The following is a 12,351-nucleotide window of genomic DNA, read 5'->3' on the forward strand; positions in this document are numbered from 1 at the left end:
TGACTGCATATATTTTGCATTAAAAATAAACAATGGACATAGGCACAAATGAGGCTAGAGAAACTATTTTCCAAAAATATACACATTTTATAATTTTCAAAACACAAAAACACAAGGAACAACAAACAATCCCGTCAGTGTCAGTACTGTTTTTCTAATTATATGTCTTCATTTCTTGTACAGAGAATAACTACAATTGTTTTCTCTATGATCCACATATGTTTCAGTCTAGTTAGGACCACTGGTTCCGTTGTTTGTTCGACCTTCCTCAAGATCTAGGAGCCACAATTCTTTGTTCCTACAGTGACTGTAAATTATGTCTTCTGGGATATAATTCTAAAATAAACAAACAAAACATTTCCATGAATCTCTAACCTGTTTACTCTTTTGCGACACAATTTACTTATCTATGACCATGTCTTTGATGGTGTCCATCCCAACTCACCACTGACCAAGGATGTGTCAAGGGTAGTGTAGATGCCGGTAATGAATCCACCAGATCACTGCCGTTAGTTTGCAGGTACCTGGAAAATATTGGACAAAGGATATATCACTATCCTTGTCCTAGTTTCTATGTTTACTAGTTCTAATATTACACGTAACACATGTTTCAAAATGTATGTGTCACTTACATGGATAATTGTGCCATTTTGCCCGTGGAAATGATGCTTCACCTCGGCTCCACTTGAGAGCAGATCTTTTTCTTTTTTAATCGATTCCTTTTTTTTTATCAACCACTAAAGAGAAACAGAGAGCCACCAATCAATCCAGAGCGGTTCAATATCTGATTGGGTAGACAAATCCTCACAGGTGCGGAACATAAACTGGTCTCATACATTTTTCGTTCAGGATTTACTCACCCTATATTTTGCTTTTAGTATAGGGGTCCAGGAGGACCATGGGACACTGTATGCCAGATACTCAATACACTGTGAATACAAAAGCAAAAAGATCTTTTGAGAATCTCCCGATCTCGCTCACTCATATGAACAAAGATTTACTCAATAGGACAGTGACAAAGATTCAGGCCTCTAAATATGTTGATACAAGTTTATGAGAAAATGTTGCATTCGCTTGGCATTGCCCCTCTGAGATATTTTTATTTTTATCTTTCTGTTGGTAAACACTCATGGGTAAGCCTCGGCGTTCATCGTATACCCGCTGCCCAAATAGGGCGGCGTGAAGTCCATATGACGTTATAGCTTGCACCCACGGTATCCCATACTATCTGTAAACACCACCATCTGCCGCAGTGTTTACCACATACCCGCTGCCCTTGTGGTTAATTTCACATGCCTGAGACTCAGCATAGTAACTTGTGATGCAATGCCGCACCCTGTTAGAAATACGGGATCTGCACTTACCTCTTGCTCTTCAGGTTGGTCTTGCAAGTGAATTTGTCTCGCGTGCGCCGTGTAGACTCTGAGATCGCATGGGCAACGAATACAGGGCTAGCCAAGCTCTCATGGAGAAGCATCAATGGTCATAGAAAGAGGACTAAATTAGCATGTACCGCCATGGCATGGAACTGGCCCAGCTACCATTGGGGAAGCAGTGATCATAGAAAGAGGGCTAGTTACTTACCTCTTCCTCAATATCTGCAAGTAAATTCGTCTCACGTGCGCCATGTAGGCGCTGAGAACGCATGGGTAAGGGATACAGGGCTAGCCCAGCTCTCATAGAGAAGAATCGATGGTCATAGAAAGAGGACTAAATTCGCATCTACCGCCACGGCATGGAACTGGCCCAGCTACCATTGGGGAGGCAGTGACCATAGAGAGAGGACTGAATACTCACCTCTTCCTCAGTTTCTAGGACATCTGCCACATGAAGACAGATGCAGAATGTCCAACCGAAAAGTGGCAACAGTTTGCATTGCCACCTGTGGTAGTCTGATGTATCATACCACAGTGTTTCTGTCATGGGGTGGACACAATAGTGTGTCTTACCCAATATTTTACCAATGTGAAAGAGCCATAAGGCCATTGATGTACTCACCTATTCAAAACACAGTGTTTATGTGCGTATCAGCTTGTTCCAGTCAATGGAGACATTCAAACCTCGTTTCACACTATTCAGAGTGTATCCATCTTTTTACTGCACAGTGAAGGATGACTGACATATCACCGCCTCTCGTTGATATTTCGAACTTCTGTAACATAAACCACCTGATGTTTCTGTCTGAATGTCCTTTTAGCAAAAAATGGTCAACCAGAGGTTTGTCCGTGATCTTATTACATATACATTACCGATGTTCAGATATACGTTGGCGTATCTGGCGAGTCGTCTTTCCCACATATATTTCATTACATGGACACATGATTATATATATCACATTTTTTGTCAGACAGTTGGTGTGTTCCCTCATTTTCCACTTGATTTCACCCCATTCAAATGACTTCCTGGTTTCTGTGAATTGGCATGCCACACAATTCCCACATTTGTAGTGGGCCACAATGGGTTCAAGGCCCCATTGATTTCTTACAGTCTGTTCCACTTTTTTATCTTCAATATATGTGTGGACAAGTTTTTGTCTCAGATTCACATTTCGTTTGTAGGCAAATAATGGTTTTCTGGCTAGGCTGCCCTCCTGTCTTACCAGATGCCAGTTTTTATTAATACTTTTTTCAATATATTAATGATGGGTGAAAAAGTTGAAACACACACCAATCTTTTGTTCTAAGGTATCGTCCTGGTTGTAAGGCATATTTTACGATGGGTATTGGCTGCCCTCTTACATTGTTGTTTTACCAGCCTTTTTGCATAGCCTCTATCAATCAGTCTCTCTTTTAGAGTTTCTACATGATGTCTGAAGTCATCATTTATGCTGCAATTTCTCGGGATCTGCAAAAATTGACCATATGGAAGATTTAATTTTAAGCCATTCGGGTGGAAGCTTGAGAAATGCAAAAGGCTGTTTTTATCCGTTATTTTCCTGTAAAGTGTGGTTTCAAGGCCTGTGTTGTTCTTCCTGATCATCAGATCTAGGAAACTTATCTGCCATTGGTCTCTCTCCATGGTAAATTTTATATTAGGATCACAGGTGTTGATCCACTCGGAGAAACTTGTCAGGGATTCATCCGACCCTCTCCAAATTAGAAAAATATTGTTGCTGAATCGTCTGCAGACAACCACCTTCCCATGGAAATTTTGTTTGCTAAGGTTGTGATCAAGGCCAGATAGAAACATCTTCTCAGTGTTCGCCATGTATAAATTGGCCACATCCGGTGCGAATGTGGCCCCCATATTCACACCCTAAATTGCAATAGATTTGTTTCTTAAAAAGAAAGACATTTTCACTCATGGCCAATCTTGCGCATTCTTAGATAAAGCTCGTCGGAGGTCTGTGTGGTGCTTCCCTTGTATTAAGAACCAAACCCAATACCTCCAGGCATTCCCTCTGTGGGATTGATATGTATAGGGAGTCAACATCCATTGTTACTAGAATGTCCTGATTCTCTACCACTATCTTCTTCATGATGTTAATCATATTGGTTGTTTCCTTAATAAATGCCGGCATGAGTACTACATGCGGTTTCAGAAAGAATTCTGTGTAGATCGACAGGGGTTCCAATAAGGAGTCGATAGCCGACACTATCGGTCTCCCTGGTGCACACAGTGGGTTCTTGTGTACTTTTGGCAGAATATAGAAGGCTGCTTTCTTAGGATGAGTTTTGCATATAAACCCCTGTTCCTCTTTGCAGATCCACTCCTGTTCTGCAGCGTGTTTCATAAGATTGGATATCGCATTTTGAAGCCTTTCAGTGGGATCATGATCTAACTTCCTGTATGAGCCTACATCACTCAATAGTCTCAGACAGTCATCGTCATATTTACTAGTGTCCATTAGGACAATGCCTCCGCTTTATCGGCTGGTTTGATGGTAAGAAGATCATTTTCACATATGTTTTTTAGACTTTTTAGACTCTTTCATCCTTACTCAGGTTATCATGATGGTAATTGTGTTTTTTAAAGGTTTCCTGTATTTGTTAGGCAAGTTATTCTCAAATGTCAGAATTTCGGGTGGACACACATATGCCGACGGTGTGAAGTGTGATTTATTTTTAAGTCCTGTAATATTAGGTATATCTTGTGCACTGTTTGTTCCTAAATCCTTTTTATTTTGACTTGGGAGGTAAACCTCAAAATAATGTTTCAGCCTGATGTTTTTTAAGAATTTTTAAAGTTCCATTTCACTCGTGAACGCATCAGCCTTAGCCACCGGAACAAAGGATAAAGCTTTGGATAGTGATTCTTTTTCCGCCCCTGTAAGGATTTTTGAGGAGAGATTAAAAATAGGCATCTTGTCTCTCTCTACTGGTTTTGGTACTATTGGCGTGTTCTGACGCCCTGGCCAAATTGCTGTTGTCTCTGTCTCGGCCGACCTCTTTGGCCCCCTTGTGGAAAAAAACCTGTTGATTGACCTCTCAGGTTCCCAGGATTTGCACCCGGTTGCCCCGTGTTAGGATGCTCGGAACCACTTGAAGACCCAGATGAATTAGAAAAGATGACATATCTATTTGGTCTCTGATGATATGGCCACTGGTCGTCTCTCTGTAAAACCCTTCACGCAGATATGGGTATGTCCTTTCTTCCTTAAACGTGTTGAGATCTTTTTTCAATTTATTGATCTTTCGATCTAAATTAAATTGTTTGACTTTATTTAGTTCTTCTTCTAATGTATCTAGTTGTTTTTTCGACTCTTGGATTACATCATTTTCTACAAAGCCTTTTTCAAGGCGATCAAAATCTTGGCAAACAGAAGTCTCAGAGGTAGTGACTGTGGTATTGAAAGGTGGGATCCATGTCTCAGTGATGCAGAGGAAGCGTACATTTAGTCTCAGAAATCAATCCAATACCGAAGACAATTTGTTTCATTGTGATCTAGCATTCCATAGACCAAGATCAACTAGGGAAGGATAAGCAGTGCACTGTGGATAGATAAGATTTGAGTAGTTTCTAGATGTCGAAAACCGTGACGTATCCAAGCAAATTGTTGGTGGCCTTAAGATTGTGGGCAATGAGCAGAAAAAAGTTACCAGCAAAGGAACGAGGCAATCATAGCATCCAAGTTGGTGTTCTGGACGAGCTGGCGATGGTAAGACAGCAAAGAATGCCTTGAACTGCATCAGGGGAGTGGGCGTAGTGCAGATTACAAAAGGATGGGGATCCATAAATCACATCCCGCTGCGGACAGCCGCAGACATCAGGAGATGACTTGTCCCGACTTCCCTTGATTCTTAGCAGAAGGTTTGTAGGCCACAAACTCTCTGCTAGAATTGGTTACTCTGTTAGTTACTTGTCATCGCAGTAGACAGTTTAAAGCCATGGACCTCATTAGGGGTTGCCAGGGATACCAGCTGCTCTCTGTCATGGGAAGGTAAGTGTGTGTGTGTGTGTGTGAGTTTGATTGTGTGAGCAGTGCTGTCGTAGGGATTTTGGCAAAAGAACTGATGAGGCACCTTACTTTTTTTGGCACTGCATCATGCGCACTGTGAATAGGAGACGCAGAAACTCTCCTTTTGATGTGTGATGGTCGAAGTGAGCGGGAGCGGTCGGGTTTGTGGGGAGCAGGGGCAGGCCAGCAGGGAACATAGTTCCACTACTTCTTTTCGTACACTTCCACCACTGATGGGCACAGATATGTTGGTGCGGAGCCCTGGATGCAGCTTGGCTAAGCAACATTTTTGCTTTTGGTTCATTGCTCGTTGTATGGTAAATCTGGAGACCGGCACTGGAAATCACATGAATATTATGTCAATGTCACCCAATGTATGTCATCTCACTTCAGTATTTATGGTCAGGAACCATGAGTCTATCTTGTACATTTCATCGATCCATTCAGCAAGGGAATAACAATGGGGCCCGTGTGAGGTCCAAACAAGCAGAGGCCTTTGGCAGTGTGCCCCTCCTGCCCCTCCACATGATGTCCCTGTGGTTGAGTGAATGTGCATATGAGTTCAGAGCATGTGCCACATGATGTACATTTTTTGGGAAAGTGGCAATAGGTAGCAAGCAGGTGGATTGGGTGTGCAAAATACGTCTTCAGAACAGTTGTCCACTGCATGCTTCAATCTTCACCATAATCACAAAAATATTTGATTGTGGGGATTAGTATAGGAGATCGATGAGGGGGATTAATGTGCTATTTAATGGTTTTGGTAATCCACATTATTCTTTTAAAAAGAGTAACAAAGGAATACCATGTAAAACATTTCAAGAAAGTTTGGCTGCATCAGTGGGATGTTAAGGGCCCTTTTATCGAACAAATAAAAGAGTAATGGGAGTGCAATCTCACTCCCCAGTTGTGGTATGGACACCCTATTTCCTCTCATTAACTGTGGATTTGTAAACCATTCCAGGCGTTTTCTCACTTAGATCAGGAGTTAGTGTAGTCAGGGGCGTAGGAGCACCATAAAATCTGGGGGGACAGGGGACACCTTGGGACTTTTCTTTTTTTATTTATTCATTTGGTTTTATATGAGTCCTGTCATGGCTCCATATACAATTGTGATGCCCAGCCTGCGGGGCATCACGTGGCGTGATGTACTGTGTGTCAGCCTACCTGCAATGCTCTTTTGACACATCGTGCATCAAAATAATCATTCTGCTACTTATTTCAGTGCAAGTTGTCCTGGATGTGATGTCCTTTGTACCTCTGTGGGAAACCCTACAAAAGAGTGCCTTTCTGACTTGGGCAAGTATCTTTAGTTTTAACTGGAGGGTGTGGTGTTCCATCAGAAAGTACATTGGGTATGTGCTTTGGTGAACAATCAGAGTTTGAAAGGTATACCAGCCAGCGCCGGTCAGATAGCGCTGTGAGCTAAGCATTTACCGTGACTGTGCGCAAGTTGCTGTGGCAGGTTCAAATCACGGCGTGGTCAACTCAGCCTTTCATCCTTCTGAGGTTGATAAATTGAATACAACTGTGTGGGATTATAATGTCTTCTGTTATTTCAGCGCCCTGAGAGCCTATGTGTGTGTAGCGCTATATAAAAAATACATTATTATTATTAGTGTAGCATTTGAGCAGAATGCACTTTCCCAGATAAAATCAGAACATTTACTACTTTTTGCTGCCCGAATGCGCCTAAGCTACCCCTGGGGGTTACACCAGCATGTTTTCGATAACTGAAGACATCCTGTGTCCACTATTTGATGGTGTTTAGTCACTTTGCAGCCCTCTCAGATGTTTTGGACTCAAACTCCAATTAGCCACCATGGTCTGTATAGTCCAAAACATCTGGAGGGACAGAACACTGAATAATGACCTTCTAGTGAGAACGTGAGGGCTTCGATATCCAGTAAATGTCCCCACATGGCAGCGGGTCATTAGACTTTATTGGTTTGTTTGGGATCCAGAAAAGGTGGCCTTATGGAGCCAGCTCAGACTGCCATATAGAGCGATGACCAAAGGGCTGGTCTGACAGGTGAGTGTGGACTGCTTTATTAATCATTGCGGACCAGCTTCATGACCAACCACAGAGATCCAATAGGATTTAAAAGCACCATTTGTCGCACATTCTTCCAAAATGCACCCCCAAGTTCTACCCTTAGCTTGTGCAAAGTCCCTATTTTCAAATATATCACTTTTCTTCAGTTTATATATTACTTTTTCCCAGTCGGACCCTGATGTTGAGTCGCTGTTTATGATCACAAGCAAACAAACTTTGTTACTCCCAGGAATGCATTTTTTTGGACAAATGTTTCCTTCAGATACAAAACTGAGAAATGCAAAGAAGAGAAAAGTGGTATCCACAATGCGAGAGTAGGCCGGAGCTGAGCTTGGATGCACTTTTATTTGAAAGCCATGCATTGTTGGTAATTGGTAATTTATATCGCGTTTAATAAGCCCGGACCCGGGAATCGAACTTGTGTTGCACCGCTTGCTCAGACAGATTAAGCCTCAGCAGTGTTCTCCTTGTTCATGTTTCTTGGGGATTTCTCACTGTGGTACAGATGATAAGCGAAATGCCATGGCTGCTGTCACAACCAATGTCACAACTAACGAAGGCCATCACAGTTAATTTCATGGACGGGTGAACGCACAGGGCTGGGTGGCATAGTTTGGATAGGGAGTGCATATTCCTAGCACATGGAATGATGCATGTGCAGTGGTTGAGAGTAGGACCATCATGCTCTGCACTGCGCTGCGAGAGAGCATGCCACATAATAGCCACTGGTGATAGAAAAAAACAGACCTGGTATAGTTATACATAAATAATAATTTAGCATTTATATAGCGCTACGAACCCTTGGGCATCTGAGTGTTACCCACGGTGTGTGGTGCTCATTCATCGAAGGATGAAGGATTTGAACTTGCATAAGCAGGCTCTGCACAGATGTCAAAGCGAGCACTCTATTCGCTGTGCTATTGGACAGGCATTATGCTAAACGGCAGATGGCAGATAACAAGCAAACACAAATCAGCCCTTAAAATAATAAGCGAATTGTACCTTCGTTTCTGTGATCTGGGTCTAAGCTATAGCTTGAATCCCGGTTGCTCGCAACTCCACCTTTCATCCTTCATTTATGGATAAAATGCATTCAACTAAATTGGTTAGTAGTTCTCACACCTTCACATTCTATTTCAAGACTAAGAAATACCTCCCACCGCCCCCCTCAGTTTCTAAAAGCGCTAGGAAGCACCACACATGAGGCCGCATTTTAGCGCTATATAACATATCACAATAACATGAGGCGGGCTCTGCACCGGCCCTGCTGGCCCCGCCAACGCACATGGCTCCACAGGCGATAGTCATGTATGTTGAAAAAACACATAACGAAATGAACGGCACTGCGATGTAGCCAACGCAAACTCAGAGAATCATACTATAGTGTCCGCCTGCATTGCCACAAGCACGTTCATCTACCCCATCACCTAGCAGCTTCATTATCCTTGCACCGGCAATCTCCCAGTCCTAATTTGGTGTAATGGAATCTTACACTACTATGCTAACTAAGCATAATTCATCCTGACATTTCTCTGCAGAATCTGACACTGGGTTGCTAAAATGGGCATAATGAAATCTTTCACTGCTGTCCCAATTCTGCATGTCCTTGAGAATGAGGCAAGTACTGTCAATGGTTGGGATTTTAATAACAAACGTTGAGCGTGTGTGTAGGATGTGGCCTTTAATAGAATAACCTGGCATATGATAGCAATATCTGGCAATATTATTTGGGGACCAGAGCACCCCAAGCCAATGCCTGACAAATGAAGGTGCACCGTAGGCATGCAATTTACAATAGATGGCTAATGGTGTGATTACCGGGGAATAGGAAAACAATCATCAAAAATGGTGGCATTGCCAGTGCTTGGTATACTATGGTTTTTCTGCGAGAGTATTTTATGATGACTTTTACTTATAAATCCTTTGAACTGTAAACAATAAAAGCCACTGAAATAGATAAAGTCACTATAAAAAAAGGCTAAATATATCGCAAGACTCACCAAAATAGGCCGAAGTAATGTAACCCCTCGGATATATCATATTATCTGCTGTAATGGCTGAGGTGTCTAGCTGCGACAATCGTGTCAGCCTAAACACCTAGCTAGGTTGCCCTCTCTCAACCCCTAGACTAGGCCATGCACATGAGTACTCTCTTGTATATATCTAACCCTGTTTACCACTGGGATGAAGTCTAAGGAGAACTATGCGCATATAGGTTCGCACGCACTACCCTACTATGCACAGGCCTGGACAGCACTATCCCCTTGTAGGAATCAGCATCACTGACTTCAGGCTGGAGACTGAACCGCGCTGTACTCTTGGTTGCAGCACCCAAACAACAGCACATCCCTGTGTATGTTGCAAATTTTTCTGAACTTTTCACCTCTCTACCCCCTTGTAGGCCACACATGTGTTCACGGTTGATCCTGTCATACGAAGCACGGCACCTTTTGGTGTCACATACTCACAGGACGCTCACAGCACAGCTTTTTAAGCCGCTCAGCCTCACAAAGCAGCTGTACGATCTGGTAGCCCTTTCTCAGGAGGCCTTGCACTCTGGCCCAATTCGGCATAGGGAATTCACAGGGAATGCTGACTGTGAAGAAGCGCGGCAGTGACTTTGCCCTCTTTGGAAGATCTGTACAGTTTGGGGATATCCTGGCTAGTGGCTTCTTCTGGAAGCTGAGGAGGAGGCTGCGCAGCAGTGCACTGCGCACTTGAGTCACAGGGGCACGTCCAGTATGTAGCCCGGCCCGGGAACGTGAAGCTCCAAATGCGCAGGTGCGTGGGCCAGGGGGATCATACGAGCGAGCTGCGAATAGTGGGGGGAGGCAGAGGGGGACGGGGCGAGTGAGCTGTGAGCAGCAGAGTTGTTGTTGTTGTAACAAGAATCTTTAATAGTACCCGCCGCTGGTGAACTGCGTGCATACTTCAGAGTCTGAAGTTTGCACGCATCACTGCACACGCTGCAGACGCCCAGAGAGACACATAAACTTGGGAAAACTGGGGGGGGGGGGGGTTAAATGCCATTGTATCCCCCCACTTAAAATTGTGGGGGGGATTTACACCCCCTATGCACCCATGTCCTACGCCCATCAGTGTAGTCTCTTAAATCTGCTAGTTTGATTTCTTTTGGGAAGGAACGTAATGTGTGGGAAGTGCTTTTAGACATATATTATCTCATTTCGTGTCTAATGGTGGCATAAAGGATGTATTGCTAAATGTATTCCTTTTACATCAGATTCACCAGTGTGGTTTAACTGTAAATGTAAATGTTTGAGTTTGGATGACTTGTTTACATATGCATTGTTTGGAGGGCATGTTTTGATGTATTGAAACTACAATTGCCAGAAGGCAATTGGTGGAAAAATTCCAGGTAGCCAGTTGGAGTAATTTTATGGAAGGAATAATTGTCTGACAAATTATTTGTGGGTGTGGAAAGTCACCACTTTTGAGTATATGCTATGTGAAATCTGTATGTTACTTAATTTATCTGTGGTTATTGCACTAGGGGACATGGACATGCTATAGCTCACTGTCTCCAGAGCCCTTGTTCTCTCTAGGCAGGACTACTGCAGCACTCAATCTGCCTCTTTCCTACCTTTGCCCCCTTCAGCTAATCCAGAATAGGACTGCAAGACTTATCCTTGGTTTCAAGCCCAGGGACCGCATCTCTCCAGCCCTTAAATCGCTCCACTGGCTCCCGTTTACTGCAAGGATCAAATTGAAAACTGTTTGCATCATCCACAATGCTGTCTGGGGCTTGGGACCTCTCTGCATCCAGCTTCCCTTCCCTAAATACCTCCCGGCCTTCGGTCTTCTGGCTCCAACTCTCTGCAGAACAAATGTTTCTCCAAGTAGAGAGTGGGAGGAAGACCCCTTTCATCGACTGGCTCCTCCCTCTGCAATGACCACCCTCCACCACCCTCCTACTTGAGCCAGATCTTCTAAAGTTTCGGGAACTCTTCAAGACCTTCCTTTTCTCAGCTTCCTTCATTCTACCCTCTTTCTTATTCTCAATCTGCCACTGCAATTGGGGCCTGGTCCCTTCAGAGCCATACAGGGACCAGACCACTCCCTACCAGTCCTCCCAGCATCCTTTGCCAGCACTTGCCCTCAGGCTCCCTTCCCTGGACTAGCACAAGTTGGTCCTCCCTGGACTAGCCCACCTTGGTCCTCCCTCTACTCTCCCCCTATCACTTGCCGCCCTGGCCCACGAAGCACTTTCCGGCACCTACCCTTGGGGGTACCCCACTAGTTCACTTCTCCCTCTTCCCCTGCACTTACCACCTTGTCATGCATTTTCAAGGTAGTATTGTCACAAGGACAATATAACAATTTTTTGTTGTTTTACTTTCTTGACTCCCATATCCCCACCCCCTCCACCTTGTCCTGTGACACCTGGAAACACCTGTGGATAGGCGCCATACAAATTTCCAATAAATAAATAAAAATAAATAGTTATATTGTATTGACAGTTTGTGAAATGCTCCTCCAGCTTGGGTTCACAAAGAGCCAAGAGAGGCTACGTCTTAATAACAATGGAAATGTCATACTACTTTGAGTTTTGACATATATTCTACTTACCAGAGTCTGTTGCTTTATTAAGCCTAGCATTTGTGACATCATACACAAATAGAGAATGCAATAATGTCGATGCCCAAAAAAACGAAATTTAAGACCCCCATTTTACCATATATATATGTGGGGTGGTGGGTTAAGTAAATATAAAAGCCAAAAGGGTATTGGGGAGACTTATATTTGTATAGAATCTTGATTGGAAATTCCCTTTATTTTGCACTGTGATACTGTGTTGTTTGGGTCACTACTGGTTCCCCTTCACACCCCTCTTCAGAGTATAGCTTCCCTTGGCCGCGTTACCACAAAAGGCAAAGGC

This window comes from Ambystoma mexicanum, chromosome 6q (assembly GCF_040938575.1).
Source record: "Ambystoma mexicanum isolate Mex_15411 chromosome 6q, UKY_AmexF1_1, whole genome shotgun sequence".
NCBI classification, from domain to species: Eukaryota; Metazoa; Chordata; class Amphibia; order Caudata; family Ambystomatidae; genus Ambystoma; species Ambystoma mexicanum.